The following is a 23,435-nucleotide window of genomic DNA, read 5'->3' as shown; positions in this document are numbered from 1 at the left end:
CCTGTGTCCAGTTCTGGTCGCCTCACCTCAAAAAGGATATCGTAGAGCAGGAAAAAGTTCAGAAAAAAAGCAACAGAAATGACCAAGGGAACAGAGTGACCGTCCTTTGCCCCCATGGGGAAAGGTTGAAAAATTTGGGACTCTTTAGAGAAAAGGTGAGTAAAAGGAGACATGATAAAAGCGTGACACAGGTTGCCTGGCATAGAGAAAGTAGGTGAAGAAAAGTGTTTCTTTCCGTGGTTTCCAGCAACTGGTAGAAGCACTGGTGCCCCCCTGTGGAGTCAGAAGCAGAGCCTTTGTCCTTCTAGGAGCCATCAATAGCCTTCCTCTCCATGAATTTTTCTGATCCTCTTTAAAGCCTTCTAGGTTGGTAGCCGTGGATCAGGGCTTCCTGGGGGTGTGATTCCCACAATTTAACTCTGCAAAGGAGAGCTTCCTTTCTGTTCTGAATCTTCCAGGATTCGGCTGTTATTTACTTATTTAGCCCTACACACAAAGGTCCCAGAGCAGGTTAACAGCATTAAAAGAAATCGAAAACAGCTTCCACTTCACTTGGATGTCCATGGATTTTGGTGTCATAAGAGAGGAGGAGAAAACTTTTCTCCCTCCGCTTTCTACATGCCAGGCATGATTTCACACCCTCCTTTCCCTTTGCCTCTTCCTCTCCTTTTCTCTAAACCTAAAAAGCCCCCAAGCTGAACCCGGACCCTTCCCTCTAGGTCTAGGGACGTCTCTCTATCCCTGGGTCCTTTGCGTTGCCCTACTCAGAACCTCCTCCAGAGGGCGCTGCTCCCGTTCTCACAACCCGCGAGGCAAATTCGCCTTTTTAGCCGCCTCTGCAGGGCTGGCGTCTCGGCAGCGTCGGGGAAAGCAATTGGCACCTCGATGCGGAATACTTGAAGCAGCAACCCGGGCGAGCCTGCGCGGTCCTGGCCGGCTGCAGCAGCCTTGCAACAGGATCCCCCCTTAGCTGGCGTTGGGCTGGTGCCAAAGCGGCCTCTGGCTGTTGAGCAGGACAGGGATCGGGGCCAAACACAGAGCGGGAGTTTGGCGCTGGTGGCGAGGAGAGCCTTCCTCGGGGCCTGGCAGGAGGCCGCCCATCTCCGCTCTGCTGGCTTTAGGGACCAAATGACGGCGAAACAAGCTCACGGAGTCGTGGGTGGGAGGGAAGCCAAGCCAAGGATCATCTAGTCCAGGCCCTGCCATCCCGGATCCATGGCAGGCGACCTGATGAGGCGGGGAAGCCGGCGAGAGAGCGGCTCGCCAGGCGCGCTGCGTGAGGACGCGGGTCTTCCAGGAGCCCCTGCCTCGCTTCTTTAGGGCCCTCCAGGTCTCGCCCCTCGTGCCTGACCATTGGTCCTGCTGGCTGGCGCTGGTGCCCAGCTACCTCTGCAGGGAACCGTCTTGGTGTGTTGGTTACCCCAGCAGCAAATGGGTTCCTACATAAAATATTGTTGGGGTGCAGGATCCGGACGCTGTTCTGCACCGGTGGCAAGAAGGGGGCTGTTTCAGCTCCACACCCCCTGGGACTGAGTCCTCCCCTCCCCGGTGCCCTCCTGGCTCCCAGCTGCCAGCCTAGCCTCATGGGCGGGGAGAATGGGAGTTCGAGTCCAGCCCAAGGCCCTTTACCAGGACAGCCGTGGCCCCGGAAAGAGGGCAGCTTCAGGACTATCAGCAGAGAACATGGGAAGCCCTTGACCCGTTTCTCTGCCACGGAGCAGCAGAAGACCCCGGAGGAAGACGACCAGCCCTGAACTGGGACTGAACAAGCGGCTAGTGGCACGCAGGATCCCTGCGCCACCCCGGCGGCGGAGGAGCAGCGCCCTGCCCCGCCACGTCCCAATTCCCAGCCAGATGCTTCTGTTGTGGAAAGTGGCAGGTGCCCGCGGGAGGCTGTGCCAAGGCTGCCCTGGGCAGGATCCGGAGGGGTCTTTCCCCTGGGTGCTTGGCTGGCAGCTCGGGCGCAGCGGGGGTCAGTGCGGCTGCCTGGCTGCGACTGAGTCACGCACAGCCCGCTTGCGCCTCTTGCGCTGCTGGAGCCAAGGCACCCGTCCTGCAATGACAGCTCGCCCAGGAGGGCGCGCCTGTCTGTCACCCGCCCCTCCCCCGGCTTGTGGCACTTGCGCGATATTTTTAGCCCGGGCGCTTCTGAAGAGCGGCCATGTCCCGCAGAGCCGCCTGCCTGGTTTCCTCTTCCTGCAGGTTCCAGATCGGCAGGAAGTCGCGGGGGGTGGAGCTGAGCCCCACGAAAGCCTTGCGCGATGGGGAGAGAGATAACTGGTCTGGGTGTGGGGAAGTGCAGATCCGCAGGTCCCTGTGGGGTTCCGGCCTCCCTTGGCAAGGTGCAGCTCCTGGCGCTGCCCCCGTGGCTCTGCAGAACCCACGTCGACCCCATAATGTATGGGGCAGAGGAGGAGGAGAGAGAGAGAGCAGGGGGCAAGGCTGGGTGGTGTGGGGAGGGGAGGCCTCTCAGCCCGCCTTGCCCTGTGAATCTCTTGTCACCCCTGAATCTCCAGCCAGGCAGCTGAGCGGAGTGGCAGCCCCCCCCCCCAGGTTCAAGGCATATGAGAAGCCCCTTCGTCCCCCCGTTTGTCGCAGCAACGGGTCTCGCTGCAAAATTAGTCTTTAAGGTGTTACAAGGGAGCGAGAGAAAAGCTTTTCTCCGTCCGCTTTCTCCGGGCCCTGAGAAATGCTATTCACTTCGAGCGCTGCGGCTGCGCCCTTTCCTCAGAAGGGAGTCGCTCCGACCCCTCCATCACTCGGACTGCCGTTCTCGTTTCCCAACCTGCCTGCTTCCTTTTTGAGGCGAGGCGACCAGAACTGGACGCACAACTTAGCTGCGGTCGCGCCAGGAGCTGTGCGCGAGATGGGCAGTTTTTCCCCAGCTGTACCTTACGCGCAGGTTGCCTGCTTTCAGGGCACAAACCAGGGTGGCATCTTGCCCAAAGCCTCCACCGGGACCCCCAGAGGCCTCTGAGCCAGGCTGGGGGTTGGTGCCAGCCCCCCCCCTTCTCGGCCTGCCTCTGCCCTTTCATCCCTCTCTGTAAGCCTCATCCTGCCCAGGATAAATCTGCCGGCTGGAAAGGAAGCTCTGGCCGCCTCTCCTGCCCACAGCAGCCCGGAGGGGGGGGGGCAGGCGGTTGCCTGTTGCTGCTGCGAGACACAGCTTCCCTCTCCACCCTCCCGCAAAGGGCAGAGCCCCCTCCCCGCCAGTCCCGCTGACGTGGCTCCCCAGGGTGCCGTCGGGGGGCCTGGCTCTTGACATTTCCCGCTGCGCTCAAAATAGCTTTGCTGGAGCAGCTGCTCGCCTCCTGCCCGGGCGGCATCCGAGCCCCCCGCCCGCTAGAGAACGTGAAGCGCCCCCAAGGCGGCTACTCTGGTCTGGCGGGTTGCAAAGCCTGCTCCGCTTCCCCGTGGCCGCCTTTGCAAGTACCCGCGACCCCCGGAGAGGAACGAAAGGGAGCAGCAGCGGCAAGCTCAGGCCTGCGCGCGCGGGTCGGCCAGCTTCGCTTTCCTCGCCTGCCTGCCTGCCTGCCTGCCTGCCTGCCCCATTTCCAGGGGGCATCGTGGGCTGCGCCCCCTTTCCAGGCCGCGAGAACAGACGCCACTCGGAGGACGCTTGTTTCGTAGGTTGATCTGTGAAATGGGCACCTCGCCGCCTTCCCACCAAACGCGCTTCAGGTGGCATAGGGCAGGAATAGACTCTATAGGGAAACTCAGAAGCGAAGGGGCGCGCGGGCTTGCGGCAGAGCAGGATCCTGACCCTGCTGCGTGTTGAGGTCCGAGGGCTCTCTGAAACTGAGCTCTGCCCCCTTATTTTCTCCTCCTGGTCAGGGAGACCCCCATTCGGCAGGCAGCCGCTGAGCTCGGGACGCTGTCCATGGTACTTACTTGTTTTATTTATTTACAAAACTATATGCCGCTGTACCATAGAAATAGACACAATATAAAAACATAAAACTATACACTAAAATCACGAAAAGCTAAAAACAAGTTAAAAGCAAAAGAATTGAAAGCAGACATCAGTTAGCCACCGGGGAAGGATGCAGTCTTCGTCTTCTGCACAGGCCTGGCAGAAGAGAGATTATTTTCAGCCAGTGGACACAGAAGGCACCTGCTGACTCTCCTGTAGCAGGGAGTTCCACAGGCTCGGCTCCTCCTGGTCCAGGAGGGCTCCCTGGTGCTTCCAGCTGCCCGTGGCATGCCTGGGAGGGTGAGCAAAAGAGCTCAGGGGCAGAACACCTGCTTGGCATGCAGAAGGTCCCAGGTTCGATCCCTGACACATCTCCAGGAACAGCCGGAAGGGACTCCTGAGTCTGAAGCCCTAAAGAAACGCTGCCAGTCATGCAATCCTAGAATTGTAGAGTTGGAAGGGGACCCCCAAGGGCCATCCAGACCAACCCCCTGCAATGCAGCAATCCCTGTCACTGTCCCTCTGCTGCTGTTAAACACACATTTTCACACCATTATATTTTTCAAAGGAAATCTGCAGATAGTCTTGACATGACCTGCAAGGTGGGGGGGAATGCAATACAAAATAAACAGAAGATTGAAAACAAGAAAAAACACCCAAAATCATCACAGACGAAACATCAGGCAGAAATGCAGATTGTTATAATTTATTCTGTTTATATCCTACCCATGCCTGCAAAGGAGCCCAGATTAATGCAGTCCTGATATGGGGTGTGAGACTTGGAGATGGGGGGGGCAAAGGGGCCTGGGAGGAGACTCCCCCCCCACCCTCCCGCTCCCCGCTAGAGCCCAATCCCAAGCGCAGCTGCCTGAGAGAAAGCCAGGGCCCTCTGCTCTTTCCAGGAGGACAATAGTCCTTCTCTGCGACCTCGATGGCTCACTGCTCAGCCTGTAGCTGCTGCTCCTGAGAGGCAAGGGGGGTGCGCAGCTAGATTGCTATGTTCCCGTCTCAATTGCAGCCTCCAAATCTCACCCAAGGGGCAGGTTTATTTTTAGGAAAGGTTCCTTGTAGAGTTCTCTGTTTGACAATGAGTTTGCTTTCTGCTGCCAAGCCTGGCCGATATTCTTTTCCCAGGCAATAGGGTCCTTCAGAGAAGGTGCTCTTTTTAGGGGGTGGGGCTGTCATGGAATCACAGGATTGTAGAGTTCGGACCCCCAAGGGCCATCTAGTCCAACCCCCTGCAAGGCAGGAGCCAGAGCTGAAGACTCCCTGATGGATGGCCACCTGACCTCTGTTTAAAGGCCTCCAGGGAAGGAGAGTCCAGTCCCCTCAGGAGGTGGAGAATCTATGAAACGCACATATCTCAGCCAAAGGCAACTAGAGTTGCTGCTCAGTCAATTCAGGGCACACCAGAACCTCGCAGGGGGAGAAAGGAGCCCCCTCGCCTCTCCTCACTTTCTGCAAACCAACTCCCCCAACTGCCCTCTTCTTCTGCCCATTTGAGAGGAACAAAGGAGGTCAAAGATGCTTCGGAAAGGTTGGAAAACAACAAGTCAACAGGCAAAGCATGGCATGCGGGGGGGGGGCGGGGAGCAGGGAGGGATGGCTGCCCTCCTGAGTTTTACGTAAGTTCTCAAATCCATTTGTTCAGCTTCTTGCTGACCCCTTTAATAAAGTTTATTAAAACAGACAATCCCTGGATCATGGAATGAGGCAAGAACTATTGCAGTTACCTAAGTCACGAAGGAGGGGGCCGCAGGGCTCACTTCACTCCCTCCCTGCCCCCCCCCCCCCACAAACCAGAGAGTCAGGATCTGGTGAAGAAGCCAAATGCAAGTCAAAGGAAGTGGATGTGAACTCCTGCATTTAGGCTGGGGGGGGGGAGGCCTGGCTTGGCAGAAAAGAATCCAGGGGTCTTAGTTCCCAGGAACCCCCCCACGCCTCCTGATGGGACCCCTCTCTTCCACCCCCCCCCCAGAAAGAGCTCCTTCCTGCCCTCACTCCCCCCCCCCCCTTTGGACTTGTTTTCTTTCTTTGTGGGTGGCAGAACAACTGGAAGAAGCAATGGTTCATTTCATCATCCCCACCAATATCGTTACTACTTGTTTTCTGGTTTGCCTTGGAAGAAATAAGTCCCAACCTCCAGCTGTCTGATAACAAATTTCTGATAGATTTCTGCTGCCTGTGAGAGATTTCTGGCCCCTGAAGAGACTCTGAAACTCTGAATTCCTAACTGATTTGCTTTTGTGTCATCGGGTTAAGGTTGTGTTTTTGTTTTAACATATTAATGATATATTGGGGCGGTTTTGGGGATTGGATATGGCTTACAGAATTTTGAAATGTTGTTGTTGTTGCTTAGTCGTTTAGTGGTGTCCGACTCTTCATGACCCCCTGGACCAGAGCATGCCAGGCACTCCTGTCTTCCACTGCCTCCCGCAGTTTGGTCAAACTCATGCTGGTAGCTTCGAGAACACTGTCCCACCATCTTCGTCTTCTATCCAACCATCTTGAAATATTAAGCAGTTTATAAATGCTTTTGAGTGATATAATACAAATGAATGAATAGCTGGCCTTAAAGTGTCTGGTCATAAATGAATGAATGAAGGCAATGGGAAAGCTCTGAATTATAATTCATCAAGAAGCTCAGGGTTCTCACTTAGGGACTGAATTGGCCTAATGCATATTTATATTTATATTTATATTTATATTTATATTTATATTTACATTTACATTTACATTTACATTTACATTTACATTTACATTTACATTTACATTTACATTTACATTTACATTTATATTTATACCCTGCCTTTTTTCCTGGTGGAACTCAAGGTGGCTTACAGATAAAGAAGAGAAAACAATTATATAAAAAAATAAACACTGATAGTATTAAAACTCTCCCTCTCTCTAAAAAAAATGTGTTAATTGGCCGAGCAATGCTGGGATCTCTGTGTTATCAACAAGCAACATTTTCTGAATAGTCACTATTAATTACGTAATTATTACTTTCCACCTTTCATTTCCACCTGCCCTCCCTGCTTACACTTCTGCCTCCACCTGGCAAATTGCTTGTTGCAGAGACCAGTCCTTCAGGATCGGGTGCAATTCCACACCTCCCTCCCTTCCCGTCTGCTCTGAATGCCTCTTCTGCGCTTCTCCCAAAGAGCGGCAGGCACCTCAGGGATAAAGCCACGGCATGCAAAATAAAACAAAAACCATTAAAAAAACAATTAAAATGTCTCAAGCAACCACTGACTTTTGTTCGTCTTTGAGGTGCCACAAGAGTCTTCGTTGGTTCTGCTGCAATTTCAAGGTTGTAGCCAACTAAGTTCTACTTGTGAGTAGGCCCACTGAAACTAATAAGCCTGGTTAGCCAGGTCCATTCATTTCTATGGAGCTGCTATGGCAGAGGTGGGAGACAACCTTCTCCTGCAGAGGCAGGACCCTTTGGCTCTCAGATGTCGCCCAATTAAATCTCCCCCCAGCCCCCAGGAAGGATGACCAGGAGGGAGGCTGGGAACTGTAGTTCAGCAGCACCTGGAATGCTACAGGTTCCCACACCTGTGAGAATGTCGATTCCGAGGGAAAGAAATGCCCTCTGGCAGAGAAAAAAGACCCACAGCAGGCAATTCAAAAATCTGTTTGACCGACATCTTTCCACATTTGACGTCTCTTTCAGTCCACATTCCATGCTTCTTTTTCATATTACAAACATTCAAAAGCCAAGCAACAACATGCTTCAAAACGAGAGAGAGAGAGAGAAATACTGTCCTTTTCTAAGGAAGAGGAAAGTGAGGCGCAGCGGAGGAGGAAAGGGTGAGGTGCCTGGCTCTTCCTTCCTCGCTAGCAAATAATCAGAATTCAGCAGCACAGCAGAGAGGCAGGAAGGGGACATTTTCACATGGTTTTATCAGTCTGCTCCAACAGAGAGCGGCTGGCAACACCTCACATGCATGGCTTGAATCAGACCAGGTGACCAAGGAAGGGATCCTCAGAGATTACAGTATTTGCAGGGAAAGCAAATGTGAGCTTGCCAGAAACCGCAGGAGAGAAGAGGGCTGCTCTGTGCTCACCACGCTCTGCTTTCAGGTTCCCCACAGGCACCCAGTTGGCCACTGTGAGGAGAGGATGCTGGGCTGGATGGGTCCCCTTTGGCCAGATCCAGAGGGCTCTTTCTAGGTCCTTCCAACCCTGCAAGAGCTCGCCTATGACGCCCGCAGAAAATGGCAGCCAGGCAGGGAGAAGAGGCCTGGAGCAGCAGAGGGGCAGAGGGAGGGGGCAGGTGGGACTTCTGGTCCTAAACCTGCCCATTTGTCTTTGGACAGTGACACATTTACACCAGCCCCCTGCTGTGCTTGTTCTCCTCCACGACCTTTTAATGAGGCCATTAATATTTGTCTGATTGGCCCAACTTCCCTTTTCTCATGGGCTGGCGTGAGAAAAACTGTGGATCAGGCCAGCAAAGGTGTGTCCAGGGGCCCTGAGACCACGGGGGGCTTCTGTTAGTTGGCCAAGAACAAAACCCCGCTGTGGGGTGCCCCACTGGCGGTCTCCTCTCTCTCCTCCAGATGGAGCAACATGCCAGAGACTTGGGCTGCTTCTCGGGGTCTTCAGTGGAGAAGCACAGCACAAAAGCCTTCCTTCTCTGTGCTTCCATCGAGGTTCAGTCAGAGAGGGTGAGGTGTGTGCCAGGCGGTGAGGGGGGCAGGGAGGATGAGTTTGCAGGGAAAGGGGGTGTTTCTGCTGCAGCAGGAAAGGATGGAGCCAGCCGGGTTTCCTCTTTGGAGAGAAGAGGCTCTGCTCTCTTAGGGCTGCTGCTGCTTCTGTGGAAAGTGCGGAAATGGCTGCCTTGGCACCAGGAGTCTGAGTCCACAGCCCCCTTCCTCAGGCTGGGGGGGGGGGACATGCTCTCTGGCCCATGCAGAGCCCAGACCCCCTGCCTCCTTCTGGCGGGGGGGGGGGTGAGACAGCTGATGGGGGGAATCCTGGGGTGTCAATTTACTCCACTGCCCAGCTCCTTGGGGTGCCACTCCCCGTGGGTCCCTCCAGTCGGCAAAAGGAGGAGGCTCCAGCCAAGTTAGAGAAGCAAAACAGCAGTCAGTAGACCTGACCAAGGTTCAAACACAAGAAGAGTAGGAACCCCAAGAATGGGGTGGCCTGAATTTTCAAGACTTCCTCCCCTTTCCCCAGAGTACATTTCCAACAGCATCATCAATACATCACAGATATGTCACAGAAGAGGAGTGTTTGGCATGAAGAAACATGAAACTGTCACACACCCCTGTCAATCACCCCAGCTCCCGAGGCCTTTTAACTACCCTCTTCCCCAAAGAACAGTGGCAGTATTTACCCATCCCCTGCACTTCTCCTCTGAAAGCATCAGGATTCAATCCACCATCCTGATGGGTTTGCACCTGGGATATGTGCTGCCCTTGCCTGCCTCCTGCCTCCTGCCTCCTGCCTCCTATTGTGTGGCTAAGTTCCCGCCTTGTGGAGGGGAAGGAGAATGTGACCTTACGCTTAAGAGAGTATGGAGTCAGGGGAGACCTGGCTTCCCCTCTTCCCAAGGAACCAAGGAAATCCGTCAAACCATTGAATTCTGGAGATTATTTGTGAAGTTTCTACAGTTCTCCATATTGGATAGTCAGAGGAAACAGTTTGATACTGGTACAGTACCTGCTTATTGCTACAGACTTATAGACTGCTTTACTGAGCCTCTTTGCTGTTGCGTATCTATGGTGCCTGTGACGATGGTCAGCGTCTTAGTTTGAGGCTGTGGTGGGGACCTGGGTTTTTGGGGGAGTCGTTTAACTCTCCCCCCCCCCCCGTTTTAGCACTGGAAAGGCCTCCTAGCTGAGCAGAGAGCTGGAATTGGGGCTGGGGGGAAGCTCTTGCAAGCCTGGAGTGAGCCAGGAGAGCCCTTGTGGGCAGCATGGGTGAAGGGGAAGCGCCACCAGCCATGCACCCTGTGTGCATGGAGCCAGGCCAGGCGCATGACAAGGAGGCCTCCCCGCTCTTCCTCAGCACCAGCGCAGCCAGCCGAGCAGTGAGCTAAATATAGCCTGGCCCCAGAGGGAGAGCAGGGCAGGCTGAAGGAGGCAGGAGCAGGCAGGGAGCAGCCTCTGTCGCCAGCCCATGTCAGGCAGAACAGGCGCTTCCTCAGATGGGGAAAGGGGGCACCTGGCCTTCCTCTGGCCTCCCTCAGCATCTGGCTGCCCACAGAGGAGTCTGCCCTGGTGGTTTTCCTTTAGCACCAGGCTGGGCCAGATCCTGCACCTAGAGGGTCTTGGGCTCCCGAGGACAGGGTCTGGTCCTTGGCCGAGGGGACCCTTGGGGTCTCTTCCAGCTCTGCGGTTCTATGAACTGTGGGGCTTCCTGCAAACAGAGAGGAAGTCCAGAGAGCGACGAGGTCTTCGTCCTGCTGGAGCTACATGCCAAAAGGTTCCTTTGCCAGAGAGTGACGGAGGGAGCAAAGGAACAGAGCAAAGGTCTGCACCTTGGTGCCCTGACGCTCCCTGACGGTCCCAAGCAGGAAGGGCCCCCTCCTCCTCCTCAGCCACTGCCCCAGGATGCTGAGCCCCCCCCCCAGCAGCAACTGCATCAGACATGGGGGGGGCAGCAACGGGAGAGAGGGGGGCTGCAGGAGGAGTGTGCTCAGGTGCGGGGGGGGGGGGCTTGTTCCTCTGGCTGCCAAGGTGCCGTATCCGTAGCTCCTGGGCCCCTTCAGAAGGGAAGGATGGCCAGCCATAGGGAGTTGCCTGGCTAAGGCCTGATGGTGTGCAGCAGTCCCTCCCTTTATGCTCCCAGCAGGGGCTGAATGGCTGGCCTGCCCATGCTTCATCCTGCCCCCCAGACATTTCACATCCCCCCTTGCTTTAGTGATGTGCGCCAGGAGGCAGCAGTGTGTGCAGAGTTCCCTGGTTGTGCTCACTGGCGACACACACGCACACACGCTCTGCTGCGCAAGATGGATCTGTGGGTGTCAGAGGTGCAGCCAGAGAGAAGAATGGGCAGGAGAGAGACAGAGCTGCTGATGCAATGAAGTCAAACCAATCATGGAGAATATGTTCTGACTCTGACTCTCCCTCTGCCGCCTCCCCAAGCGCTTCCTCAGCCTTCATGTGACACTTTTATTTTGCAATGCCTCACTGCCAGGCAGCTGGGGCTGGCTGCGGCTTCGCTGCTTCCTCCGGCTGCTTTCAACCAGGCCTTTCCTGTCGGCTGGCTGATGGGATGAAGGCTGGGGAGGCTGCCCTCTTGCATTGGCAATGAGGGCGCAGGATGCTGGTCTAGCAAGAAATCTGTGGAGCCCAGCCTGCCCTGCTCAGGCCTGTGCAGAGCTTGTCTGAGGCCCAGAGAGGGAGTGCCCAGTCGGCTGGGAGGCACTGGGCATTCTTGGCATGACAGCGAAAGTCCAGTAGGGCCCTGGCAGGGCTCCCTGGCCAGCCCCCTCTGGACTTGCCTTTTCCCAGAGACACAGGGAGAGCAGCTGGCTGATGAGGAATTGGTTTCCTACCAGCATAAAGGCCATCAGAAGACCCCAGGAAGACCCCTATGGTCCCAGATCACCACCACAGCAAGAGCTTTGTGTTGTAGCGTGGGGTTTGTGATTTCAGCTCTCTTGACATAATATGCTGGAGACAGTTCTCTAGTAACACTTCTTTATTAAAGCAACAAGACTGAGACCTGAGGAGGGGAGAGCTACATTTATAGGGACAGGGAACTAGCTAGAAAGGATACATTTTGGAGGGAACAATATCAGGCAATCACAGTCCTGCCTTTTGGAGGCAACCAATAAGACAGAGGATCCAAATACAGCAGCTTAAATGAACCAATAGTAGCTGTACCCTCTGGAACCAAAAGGCAGTTACTTTACCCTAATGCAAATACAGACAATAATAATACAGATATAAAATCCTTTTACTCAATACACAACACTTTCCCTCCAAAGGGAAATGTAAGAAGAGCCTGCTGGATCCGGCCAATGGCCCATCTAGGCCAGCATCCTGTTCTCACAGGGAACAACCAGGAAGCAGGACCAGAGAACGGGAGCAACACTCCTCTCCTGTGGTTTCCAAACATTGGATTCAGCAGCCTGGCTGCCTCCAGCTGGAGAGGCAGAGCCAAGCCATTGCAGCTGACAGCCACCGATAGCTGCCTCCTCCACAAATGTGTCTAAGCCTCTTTTAAAGCCACCCAAGTTGCTGGAGGTCTCCACCTCACTCTGAGCACAATGCAAGCATGCTCAGCCTTGCCTCTTCCACAGCGGCAGAGCATTGCGCACGGCCACCAGAGCAGCCTTTGGACCCCAGAGAGAATAAATGTGCGCCACACAGTCCTATGAACAAAGGATGGCCTTTGTCCTATGGCCTTGCATTCCTAGTGACATAGAACCACATAACTGTAGAGATGGAAGGGGGATTGAACCTGCAACCTTGGTGTTATCAGCACCACGCTCTAACCAGGGCAGAACAGAAGAGTCCTGCCACAGGATCAGGCCAAAGGGGCCCCATCTAATCCAGCACCATCTCTTCATTACCCGATGCCTCCATGGGAAGCACAGAAGGCCTGAGTCTCCAGCAGTTGGGACTCAGAAGCATCTCTGCTCCATTTGTGATCCCTCATAGCAGAGTAAGATTGTCTTCCATAAACACGTTTTTAACAATGAGTCCATAAGTGACTGTGGAGGCCAGTTCTGAATCCACACGTCCTTCCACAGTGGGGACATTGGTTCCCGGGCGGGAGATGATCCCTGTGAGGGTTCGCCAAGCATGCCTTCCTCTTAGCACGTTTCTCCCTTGTGTCCTGAGTTTGAGTATCTTCAAAGCCCGTGGTGCCTTTGCTCAAGGCTGTTCTCTAACTGGAGCGCTTGCAGGCCAGTGTTTCCCAGTTGTCAGTGTTTATACTTCATTTTTAAAGATTTGCCTTGAGAGAGTCTTTAAACCTCTTTTGTTGTCCACCATCATTACGCTTCCCTCTTTTGTTGTCCACCAATCTTGAGTTGGGAATAGAGTAGCTGCTTTGGAAGATGATAATCAGGCATGCAAACAACAAGACCAGTCCAACGAAGTTGATGTTGCAGAATCGTTGCTTCGACATGGGTGATCATTGCTTCATGGCCATTTCTGTAAAGGTTCCAGGTCCCTCTCCTTCACTTCCATATTCACCAGACCCACAACAGATTGTAAAGTTATTAGATCACTAAAAGATTCCACGTAGGCCACAAAGTTAGAGAAATGAACAGACTTTCTCCGGCCTCAATGGATTTGTACTTGAAGAAACTCCTGTTCGCAGCGGATCGTGATGTGTGTTCTGCAGGCAAGACTGCTTCAAGTCAGCTGCAGCTTGTGAAACCTTCATCCATCTCACTCTGGCCTGCAGGCGCAGCTGCTGCACCACCTTCTTCATGGCCGCCACGTTGGAAGAGCCGGACATGGTCCCCTCGCTCCAGGATCCCGCTTGCTTTATGGGGCAGCCAAGCCAAAGAGGTGCCTCGCAACTCTCCCAAGCCGTGAACCTAGTTTCTGGCGGGGCAAGGACTGGGGAGATTGAGTCGTGCTGAACCGTCCTCTCAGCGCATTTCCAAATATAAAGTGTAATTGGGAACAGGGAGCTGCTACCAATAATATTGACATGCTGCTCAGCGAGGGTCCCCTTTCCAGGACTTAAAATCTCCTGAAGTGCTCAAATGAGTTCGCAGCAGCCAGACAGGCAGTGCTCCAAGCACACCCACCCTCCGCTGTCCTGGGCACGGGTGCAAACTGCCCCCCCTGCCCCCCCTGCCCAGTCGCACCTCTGCCATGCAGAGAAATTAATTCATTGGTGCTTCCTGACCTCGTTGTGTTTGGCCCCCTGCCTGGGCTGGAGAAACCCAGATCGAAATTCAATTTTTAGAGGACAAGAACCAGCAGGTATCCTGCTAATTTTTGAAGCCAGCTTTTTTTGCTGGGGGGGGGGGAGAGGCGACTCATTATCAGCCCCACCAGGAAGCTTTCGGAAGAAGGCTTCTCTCTGGACCGGGAAGAATCCAGAGGGGACTTTGTTTTTCTGCAGCATTACAGACTCTTAATTGATAATAAGTGACAAATACTAACTGCCACACAGCTTTAAGAAGAAAAAACAAAATAAAAAGATTCCTTCCAGTAGCACCTTAAAGACCAACTAAGTTAGTTCTAGGTATGAGCTTTCGTGTGCATGAACACTTCTTCAGATACCACTTCTTCAGATACTTCTTCAGATACTTCAGATATCTGTAACTAGCTTTAAGAAGGTAATGGACAATGAAGCCAAATGCAGTTGCGTAAAAGCGTCAGAAACTGAAGTCCATGCACAGCCCCTGCCCCAGAATGACTCAGGCCCCAAATACCCCACGGCTGCCTTCTTCCCTACAGGCCCCCTTGGGAGCAAGACTGGCAGGGGGACCTCCTGGCAATCCCTCCACCCTCAGAGGTCCAAGGGGGGGGGCAGGGGAGAGTCTGCTGCTGGGCTCTGATGTGCCTTTGCAGGCACAAGCCCAGTTGTGAGACTTTTAGTGATTGTTTGGAGTGGCTCCGTTTATCTACAGCCACGGAGCCTGTCTGTGTGTCTTTGTGTTCCAGAGGCCTCCTTTGCTTTGCGATTGCACAAGAGGAAGTTGGGCAAAAGGCGAGGATTAAATGGCGTGAGAACTCCAGCAGAGTCTGGAGACTGGGAAGTCCAGAGATAAATGTGTCAGCAGCAGCAAGCAAAAGGCAGCTCTCATTTCCAGGCGCCCAAAATGCCCCAGAGCCAAAGAAGGAGGGCCTGGTCTCCGAAGCAGAGGGAGCCAGGGGGCAACTGGGCACCTGAGTCAGACCGTCTCTCCACTGCCTGCACTCTTGCCTGCACTGACTGGCAGCAGCTCTCCAGGGAGGCGTGGGACTCTGTGTTTTGAAAAGTATTAAGAGCAGTGGCTGGCGGCCTTCCTCACATGCCAGCTTCCCACCCCAGTTTCCCCCTTCCATAGCTGCTGCTCCTTGTCCTGGGGGGAAACGGACCACAGTGGCTGCAACACAGATATCTGGTGGGAGGAGTTTTCCCGGTCCAATGAAGTGGATGCAAGCTGAGAGGTGCCCGTTTTGTAGGGTTTGAAATAAATAAAGGTCTTATGTATATAATAAAGGTTCATAAATGTACCAGGCAAACACGCACATAGATATATAGGCCACATGTCTGAAGCTCCACAGGAGAGAAGCCATGGAGCCATTTTGACTCCCAAACTGACCAGGTGTTTTTTCTGCAAGGTCAATGGAAAAGCCTCCCCATTGTCTTTTCTTTCACAAATGCTGTCTTAAGGGTATGTCTGTGTATGAATAGGGTGAGCCTGTGACCTGGCTCAGGAACTAAGTATTTATCATTACAAAAGACTGGCCAGGCTCCCCAGGGTATCCAATCAAGTGAGCATTAACAGGTAACTTGCCAGACAGGAGGTAATCAACCTACTCAGATTTCTGCTTTAGCCCGCCCTTTCCGTGATGTAGGTATGATGTATCTGGGGGTGGTCTTTGACTCCAAGGTGGGCAATTTAAAATGTCTATATAAGGGCGGGCACACCTTGGTTCTGGGTCTTCCTCCTCCTCCTGCGTGTGAAGGGGGCACCCTGTTGCAACAGTTCAATAAAGATCAGGTTTACTAGCTGCTTTGCTTCTCAATAATCTCTGGTTGGCCTCTGTTTTTTTCTTCCAACCAACGGAGAACCTACAAAGGACTCTATTAGGGCTCTTGTGTCCCCCATAATGGAATCAGTGCAGATTTTCATTTATTACATAGGGTTGCCATATTTCCTCTTTTTTTGAGGACACACCTTCTTTTTCAGGATTTTTAAAATTTGGCAAAATGCCTGAGTTTTCTTTGTTTGTTTTTGTTTACAATAACTCAATAATTTTTTTCTAGTGCATTAGACTCAGATCTATGGCACCCGGCTAAGCTAGTCTGCAGCAAAGAATCACAGCCGAGCAGCATCTTAAACTAGCTGCATCCTGTATAAACGCCTTCTCTGTGGCTGAACGAAAAGGATGCTGGCTCAGCTACAAGATCTTGGAGAAGGAGTCTGGGAGGGCAAGAGTTAACATCCCTCTGCCCTTAAGGAGAGTCCATATGTTAAACAGTTTAATAAATTGTTCTGTGCACATTGATGTTCACAAAGATGTGAACATGAGCCCAAATGCTTTCATGTGGCAAGTGAGGGAGCAATAGGTATTATTATTATTATTATTATTATTATTATTATTTTGTTGAAAGTTAATAACATTGCTACTAGCAATATATCACAGCTATAGCCTATATATAAGAGGGGTATTTAAAATGAGTCGTTATAGCGATCTGTAGCTAACAGTGGAAGTCAGCAAATCTGTCCTCTTTTTTGCTCTTCGAAATCCGTTTGGGTCACTGGTAGCTGTTTTGCTCTCAGGCTCCCTTCCTGGGTGATGCGGCCTCAGGCGACCCAAAGGCTCAGGCTGCAAAGACCCTGAAAGGCTGAGCAGGGGCAGGTGCCCAGCGTGGGGATTCGGGTATTGGCAGAGATGCAGGAAATGGACTTTAAGGCGTTCAGTTCCTCTCTGGGAAGGCCAAAGCAGCTGAGTGGGGCAGAGAGCCTGTTTTTCAGGCCAAGGGACCCCTTTCCTGAAATCCTGGAGAGCCACTGCTGCCAGCCAGTGTGGGCAACACTGGTCTGGCTCAGGATAAGGCAGCTTCCTTTGCAGCTGATGGTTCCGCTGAGGGAAGCCGAGGTTGTGGCCGAGGCTTTTTGGCCTGCCCTGCTCAGCGGGTGCAAGGAGCTCGTTCCTGTCTATCCAAGGGGCGTGGAAGCCTTTTGAGAGGTTGGGGAAGGAGGGAGACAGCATCGCCCTGGACTGATGGGGTGTAGCATCACAGCGCCCTCCGTGCAGAAGCACAACAGGGGAGGAAGCCGTGATCCACCAGGACCACTTGGGAGACAAAAGACCTCGACAGGGATCAGAACCAAGGCCCCCCAGGAATGGCAGGCACAGGTGGGAGATGCTCCAGGAAAAGCCCCCTCCCCCGCCGCCCAGTCTGCTTGCCCAACAGGAAGAGCAAAAGCTGTTCAGATACAAATGCCTTTGATCTTCCTCCTCTGGGATCCTTCCATTGGCATTACAATGAAGCGATATTTCATTGTACAAATAAACCTGACAAGCAGACATTTGAAAGGACTTACCAGGCAGGCTGGCCTCTGTTTACAAGTCCTTTCCGCTGGAGATATTCTCCCCCAACTCCTATGCTCCTGGGTCATGTTTACAGCAGCCGGTGGCTTCTCAGGGAGCTCAGAAAGGATGCAGAAGTCTTCCGCGAAAGGACCTCCATGGGCGAGGAGTCTGGCTGTTGCCCTTCTCAGTCCTGTGCCAGGGAATCCATTCCACAGTGCAGAGAACTCCATGGAACTGTGGAACTCCCTCCCACTGGAGGCAGTGATGACCACCAACTCGGATGGCTTTAAAAGAAGATTGGCTAAATCCATAGAGGAGCAGAGAGCCAGGATGGCTCTGCCTGTTCTGAATGTCTGTGGCTGGAAACCACAAGATGAGCGTGCTTTGTGCTCAAATCCCACTTGTGGGTTTCCCTTGGGATGGGCCATGGGCCTGATCCTGCAGGCTCTGCTTGTGTTCTTACTCCAAGTATGGGAGGATCCGAGGGGTGCACCCAAACAAGGAGCCAGCAGGGCCTGCAGGATGCGGATCAGCTGTCATCCACCTGCTGCAGCCCAGCTGTTCTGCACCACAACTCCCAGCCAGAGCAGCTCTGTGACAGGGCTGATGTCTGTGACAGATCCTGCCACATCTGCCTGGCGCCTGCCACTCTGGGAGTCAGGAGGATGGAATGGCAGGCAGCTTCTCTGAGGCAGGCTGGGCCAATTCCCGGTGGTGTGGGCCAAGGCAGTGGGCCTTAGCAGAGACCCCTGCTGTGACGAGAGATGGGTGCACTTCCTCCTTTCATTGCCATAGAATCACAGAACTGTAGCCCTGGAAAAGGTCCCAGGGGTCATCTAGTCCAACCCCCTGCAATGCAGGAATCGCAGCTAAAGCATCCCTGGCAGAGAGCCATCCACCCTTTGCTTTAAAACCCCTGGAGTTCTCTTTCAGTGCACCCAATTGCACAGTTTCGTGTTGGGATTGTATGCAGCTGCCTTTGCCAGGGAGGCTCACCAGGGACTGAACCTGGGACTTCTTGCAGGGCCAGCGCAAGGCAGTGTCCTCTGTGACTGACAGGCTTGCCAGCTGCCTGCATTTCCAGGTTGGCATCCCTGAAAGGGCTCGTGTCAAGAGGAGCAAAGGAATGCAAAGTTTCCTGGGGGTGTTTTTTGTTCCAGCCTCTCTGGAATGGCCAGGCAGACTGGCTTTCTGCTTGCTTTATTCATCATCCCAACATCTGCTGTGATGAGGCTCCCTGATGGTTGCCATTGGGGGGTTCAGGCATCCCCAGGGCTTCCAGACCGCAGAGGATCATGACAAACAGGCCTGGTGGCCTCCTGGCCGCCATTCAGCAAGGCCCAGAGCCCGGGGGGGGGGGGGGAGGGCGGAAGGAGTTACAAGGAGAAGGCGGGACGGCCCAAGGCAGAGACCCAAAGGCAGCCTCCCCAGGGGGCCAACTTGGAACATGAAGCATCCCTGATGCAACAGCAGTGCTTAGTGTGGGACTTATACTGGCCACCCACACATCATTCCCCTTGCTGTCTGTGCTAAATAGGGGAGGGGTCATTTCCTTCATTCCACCCCCTCCCACTGCAACAAGCCCAAGGGGTCACACTTTTTCTCCAGCTCAAACTATTTTGTGTCTTCTGCCTCCTTCCTTCCTCCCCTTGCTGGGCTCTTCCACCTCTGGCTTAACAGCCCCTGTTCCCTGGAAGAGCTCTCCTTGCACAGCCCAGGAGCTGATGCTACTTGCCTTGCCTAGAAGGGGCCGGCCTTGGCTTGAGAGGGGATCTCATGCGCTCACCTGACCAGGTGCCTGGACAGCATCCACCTGGGCGACTCACACCCGGGTCCAGGAGGCAGAGTGTTTGAGAGAACAATACGTCCCAAATCAACGGCAGAGCAGCCACTGGCCACTTCCTTGTTGACCATCTATCTCCCACTCTGAGTCAGCAAAGCCCTCGGCCAGAACCAGACATCCTTTGTTGTGCTTTCAGATCAGGACTCTCTGTGTTCTCTTTATTGTGAAACTGTCATATGGAGGAAGAGATTAAACTTGGGGAGAGGTCCCAGAGCCAGGATCAGGTGGGGCGAGGGAAAGGGGTGCATTCAGCCCTGGGGAAACAACCTCCCCCTCCCCACACAGCTCGTCCTTGGTGGGCTTTGGGTCATTCCTGTTCTCAGGTATCCAGCACCCAGTTTTTGATCCTGGGGAGGCTCTGGCCAAGGGTTGAGAAGGCAAGGAGCAAAGCCCCCTCCTCCTGGACCATGGCAAGGTCTGTGGCCCTTTCCTGGGGTCGCAAGGGCTATAGTCCTATGGGGCAGGACTGGGTGCTGGAAATCCAGGCTCCTGGCCCACAGAGCTCTGCAGTCCAGAGGGGCAAGGAGGTCCTGGGTGTATCCACAGCCCAAGTGGGAGGAAAGGGGTAGCAGCATGCCAGGGCCCCCCAGCCCCACTGCTGCAGAACAGACAGGGAGAGTGGGCGAGCTTGCTGGGTCAGCCCAAGGGGGTCCATCGTGTCCAGCGTCCTGTTCTCACAGTTGGCCAACCAGATGCCCAGGAGGAGAAACTTGCAAGCAGCTTCCAAGCACCAGAGCCCCCTCCCCTCATGGGGATTCCAGAAAATAGTTTCCAGAAGCTTCGCTGCCTCCAGCTGGGTGATCCAGGCTAGGAGCCAAACAGAGCCATCAGAGCCCTCTCCTCCTCCTCCTCCTCCTCCTCCTCCTCCATGAATTTCTCTGCTCCTCTTTTCAAGCCTTCCAGGAGAAGGGAGTTCCATAGTTTAACTGCAGGCCGTGTGAAGAAACGTTTTCTTTTCTCTGTCCTGAATTTCCCAACATTCGGCTTCATTGGATGGTCCTGAGTTCTGGTATTACGAGAGAGGGAGAAATATTTTTCTCCTCCTGCTTTCTCCACACTGCACGTCTTTTTACAAGCTCCTCTCTGTCACCTTTCCCCTAACTTAAAGCCCCACATTTCTTCCCTGGAGAGTCGCTTTTCAAGACCACCAGGACCCAGACCCCTGGGCAGGTGCAGGCGCTCTGCTGGTGTCCTGCTCTGCCCAGGCCTCTCCCTCCCTCTCTTCTGCTCCCTGTGGAGCCAGAGATGAGCGTCTGGCCTTCCTGCAGGGATCACAGCGGGAAACTGGAGCGAAAACAGCCAGGCTTATGTAACCAGGCTCCCTGCCCTCCGAGAAGCAGCGGCAGCAGCAGCACAGCCTTGGCTGCTTAAATAGGACAGAGCAAGGACTGGAGCAGCCAGTCGGTTATTGAATACACACACACACAAAGGAAATTGACATTCGACTCTTGCACAAGCCTCTCCAGAAATTTGGGGCAGGTAACATTTTTTTGATGTAATATAGAGCCTTTTATTCTCGGTCCTCCTTGTGCCTCTGGTGGTTTCAGTCACAGGTTTATGTTTCTTGCAAGACAGGTGTGCCTCATCTCGTGCTCTCTGCTTTCTTATGACGCTCCTCTCCACTTACCTGTCTGCATCTTAGCATGACTAAGCGAGGGCCATACATTTAAATAGGTCGACTCTGAGCAAAATGTGGCAGACTGCCGCCCGCAGAGAGTTGTTGTTGTTGCTTCTGTGACGCACGTTGCACATTCCTAAAACACAGGCTCCAATAGGAGGCAGCGTGGCATAGTGGTTAGAGTGCAAGACTAGGAGCTGGGAGACTCGGGTTCAAATCCCCACTTGGCCACAAGGCTCACCAGGTGTGTGACCTTGGGGGGAGAGTCATTGCCTCTCAGCCTAAGCTACCTCACAGGGATGCTGTGCAGATTAAATGTGGAGGGGGAAAAGTCTGTTCACCACCTTGAGTTTCCTGGAGGGGGGGGCGGAAATTGATATAAATGTGTGTGTGTGTGTGTGTGTGTGTGTGTGTGTGTACACATACACACACACACCTGGTCTTGGATCCTGTCCCCTGCGTCCTGACAGCTCATACTTCTGAAACACAGAAAGCCACATGGTGAAGAAGGCTGGGAGGGGGCTGGGGGCTCCATCCTTTGATTTTTTGGCAGGGGGGCCCCTGCTCCATGGCTTAATCTCCAACCGTTTAAGTGGGTCTTCCTGTTTTGAGCACAAGGCAGCCCTTCCTGCCAGGAAAAGGCATCTGGCTGTGGAAAAAAACGCTCAGGAAATCTCCTCTGGAAGAGTTGAGAGACGCTGGAGCAGAGGCTGCCAAAAGGGGCTGGACCTGCAGGGAGCCCAGCAAGGATGGGGTTTGTGGGGAGGCTGCACAATGGGGGGAGAACAGCCAATGGATGAGGCGCAGTGAGGAGATGAGCCCCCCAAGCAGCCCAGCGCAGCAGAGAGACCCAGTGGCAGGAGGGGGGGGCGAGGAGAGCCTGCTACGTCCTTCCCAGAATCACAGAACTGTAGGGGTGGGACTTGGAAGGGAACCCGAAGCTCATCTAGCCCAACCCCCTCAACGCAGGAGTCTCAGCTAGATCACACATGACAGAGGGCCACCCAACCTCTGCTTAAAAGGCTCCAGGGAAGGAGAGTCCACCACCTCCCGAGGAAGTCCGTTCCACTGTGGAACAGTTCTTATTGTCAGAAAGTTCGTCCTGATGTTGAGTCGGAATCTCCTTTCTTGGAACTTGAAGAAACGGGTTCGAGTCCTACCCTCTGGAGCAGGAGAAAACAAGCCTGCTCCCTCCTCCTTGAGACAGTCCTATCAGTCTTCTCTGTTCCAGGCTAAACAGACCCAATTCCCTCAATGGTTGGTGTCCCAGGAATGCCAAGTTGTGCCCAACATTGAGGGAGAGGGCACTGCTTGTGCATGACATCACACACACAATGCCAAGTCGTCCTGCTGGCCACCCCCCCCAACCACCTTACCTTTTGGGAAATGATGCTCAGGGCGAAGCATCTTCACTCTGCGCATCCCTGATAGAGATCTCCAGAGCACCTTCCAGGAGGACATTCTGGCCATCTTCCCAGAGATGCACAGGGCCCTCCACTCGTCCCACCCTCACCTGTCTCCTGGGCACTCACCTGGTGACAGCAGGGGATGGCAGCCCTTTCAATATTGGGGGGTCCTCAGCTCCCTGCGCTGGCACCCTGGGGAGGCCCCTCCCCCGTGTCCCTGATCTGAAGATCCCTCGTCACCCACAGGCCTCATGAGTGGATCCTGTTCTTCTGGCTCTGCCTGAAACTGGCTGTGACAGGCTCCCCGAGATCCCGGGGGTGGCTGTGGAGCAGTGACACATCGGCCAGCCTTCTTCCTCAAGAAGCCAGCCCTGGGGTAGACGGGTCAAATGTTGCTGTTTTGAAAACCTCAGGGAGGCCTGAGGGCAGGTGTCGGCCTTGATCCTGGGCATGCCTAGACTTAACACTGTTTTCGGGTGGGATCCAGTCACATACCAGCAGATCCGGGTTGTGCAATGGAAGCGGATTTGCAGCTCTTGTGCCCCAGAGCCCCTCCCTTGAAAGAGCAGGCTCTCTCTTTTTTGCCACAAGGACTGTGATGGGGAAATGCCCTGGGAAGTGCGGGGTGGGTGGGTGGGTGGGTGTGGAGAGAGTTTTGGCTTTGGTGCCAAGGTCATCTGGCCTCCTTAGCCCAAAGGCCAGCTTGGGCAGGGGGCTGACCTGGGCTGAGGCAAGCGAGTGGTTGGCACCATCTGCATTGGCACAAACCTTGGTGAGCCACAGCTGCCAGCCAGCCAGCCAGTTCTTCCTGGGCCAGCTAGGCACTCTGGCGCACAAAGCCGGGCTGAGCCACTCACGAGGCAAGGGGAGGCCTCAGGCAGCAGGATCCACAGGAGCAGCGGATCCTGAGGTAGAAGATCTTCATTCCTCCTTTGCTCCTGAGGTAGATCTTCATCTGCCCATCGTCAGCAGAGGGATTCGGTTTGCCAGAGTGGAAGCAGCAGCCTCTCTGTGCCTGGCCGTCCTCTCGCTTGCGTGGGAAACCAGTTGTGCTTCCATGCTGGGGGAAGAGGGTGGGGCAGCCTACATACCAGCCAAACACGTCCCTCCCAGAGCCAGCTGGGCAGCGCGGGAGGCATCATCCAGGGCTGCTGTGTCCCAGAATAAGAAGCAAAGCGCATCAGAAGAGTCTGCAGGATCAGGCCTTTGGCCTGTTCTCACAGAGGCCAACCAGATGCCCGGAGGGGAAACCAGAAAGCAGGATGTGAGCGCAAGAGCAGCTTTCTCCTCCTGCGTTTCCAGCACTGGGGATCCAGACCCTTTGCTGCTTCCGGCCATGGAGGCCGAGGATGGCTGTCCCAGCTAGTAGCCGCTGGCCGCCTTGTCTCATGCCCTTCTAGAGTCACGCATGTCGGTGGCCCTTCTTCTCTGCCCCTTCGAGAGCAGGCAGTCTTGTTCCACTCCAGAGAGG

General features: G+C 54.2%; 1 pseudogene across 1 annotated transcript; it reads right to left on the bottom strand.

Moving 5' to 3' along the window:
• Positions 1 to 13,134: 13,134 nt before the first annotated feature.
• Positions 13,135 to 13,413, bottom strand: LOC309342047 (guanine nucleotide-binding protein G(I)/G(S)/G(O) subunit gamma-5 pseudogene; annotated as a pseudogene). Its single transcript has one exon. The product of its transcript is annotated as a guanine nucleotide-binding protein G(I)/G(S)/G(O) subunit gamma-5 pseudogene (transcript).
• Between the last annotated feature and the right edge of the window lie 10,022 nt (positions 13,414 to 23,435).

This window comes from Podarcis erhardii (assembly GCF_964252035.2).
Source record: "Podarcis erhardii genome assembly, chromosome: 5".
Lineage (NCBI taxonomy): Eukaryota > Metazoa > Chordata > Lepidosauria > Squamata > Lacertidae > Podarcis > Podarcis erhardii.
The sequence above is the reverse complement of the archived record's forward strand: the minus strand, read 5'-3'. Positions and strand labels throughout refer to the sequence as shown.